Source organism: Babylonia areolata, chromosome 20 (assembly GCF_041734735.1).
Source record: "Babylonia areolata isolate BAREFJ2019XMU chromosome 20, ASM4173473v1, whole genome shotgun sequence".
NCBI lineage: Eukaryota > Metazoa > Mollusca > Gastropoda > Neogastropoda > Buccinidae > Babylonia > Babylonia areolata.
In genome coordinates, this window is record NC_134895.1 from 11,210,798 (window position 1) to 11,212,426 (window position 1,629).

The 1,629-nt window shown below is 40.2% G+C and overlaps 1 pseudogene across 1 annotated transcript in view; it reads right to left on the bottom strand.

Annotated features, from left to right (window-relative positions):
• Positions 1-582: 582 nt before the first annotated feature.
• The window catches only part of LOC143295141 (uncharacterized), a 36,727-nt pseudogene continuing 35,680 nt past the window's right edge, over positions 583-1,629 (bottom strand). The window contains exon 13 of the transcript XR_013056992.1: positions 583-667. The product of XR_013056992.1 is annotated as an uncharacterized LOC143295141 (transcript). The remainder of the gene's footprint in view (positions 668-1,629) is intronic.

Genomic DNA, 1,629 nt, shown 5'->3' on the forward strand with positions numbered 1-1,629 from the left:
TGAGACTCTTGAATTTTTTTGTTTACCATTTCCTTTTACGAATAAAAAGACAGGACATTATTTCACCTTTAGAAGATCATACTGGACTTTATTAGTGACAAATTCTGTTTCCCCCATATACTGAGACACATTTTACTTTCCATCGCTTCACTCGACTTTGATGGTGTTCTTTTTGTTACTGCTGCCTAATCAAGGGAGGTTGTAAGATCAATGTTTTCCCCACAAACTGAAACATTTTACTGTCTACTGCTTCTCTGAACACTGATGTTGTTCTTTTGTTACTGTTACAAATTCAAGGGGGGACCCAGAAAGATGATAGTGTTTTTGTGGAGTGCCCGCTCTCTGTGAGCAGTGACAAATTCTGTTTTTTTCCCCACATACAAACTTCACTTTTCCATCATTTCTCTGAACTCGGATGTTGTTCTTTTTGCTACTGTCACAATTTACTTCAGAGGGCTACCAGGAAGATGACAAGTGTTCTTGCAGGCGGTGGCTGTGACCGTGACCGTCACACTTCAGTTTCAGGGCTGTCTTCCCTGTCCCAGGCTGGGGGTGTGGCCGTCAGTGGCCATGACGATGATAGGAGGGGGTTGGGGGAAGCACGGCGGTGGAGGGGTGATGTTGCAGGGGTGTCCCTCCCTCCTGTGGCCTCTAGTGCTGCAGGTACCTGCACAGGCCGACACGGCAGGTGCTGACGCTTCCCTCTTTTTCTTCACTCACTCATTCTCTCAAACATACATACACACAAACACATACACAAACACTCACACACACTAACACACACACACACTTACAGACATAACATGTTGACACAATCAACCAACTTTCTTGAAGAAACTTAGGAATTTTCTTCTGATACATACATCTGAAACAGAATGTGCATCCAGAAAACAAACAAACAAAAAACACTTGACAAAGCTGTCTTAAAAGCTGTTGCTTTAAAATTGGTTGAATCAATTTTGCAGTCTGTGTTTGTGCTTGGTGCATTTTAAAGATGGCTGCATTTATCCTGACTAAGCTGAAAAGACAAAATCCCCAGCAGAAGACAGTACACTCCATCCAACCTTAAACCTTTTATTTCTTTGTTGCTTTAAGCCCAGCCGACCACAATGGGCCATATCAGGGCTGAACAATTGTGTATACAGGTCCAGTGGAACCTGTAAAACAACAACAAAAAATACATGGAAAAGAAAGTTAGATGCACAAGTGCAGTCATAATCATGGGCAAAAACCTTGGACATGTCTCTGGCATTGACCATTTCCGTCAAATTTTCATCAGAGGATTAAACTAACCTGAATATAAAACATAATCATACGTAATAAACTGTCAGTGTCACATCAGTGAAGTGCTTTCATACAGGTACCTCCTCCTCTCATCAATGATAACATTGTTTCAATGATATCAATATTAATCAGATGAATAAATAGAAAGCAGTACATTCAAAATGTTAAGGATGGCTTATTTCCAAGCTCGAAAAAAATATAGTAAAAAAAAAAAGAAAAAAAAAGAAAGAAGAAAGAGCACGTGCAGACTATCAAAGAAATATGTATGATGAAATATGCACAAGGTACACATACACTGACATGCACTTTATGCCAAAGCCAGTTGTAATATGAATGCCCTCAAGA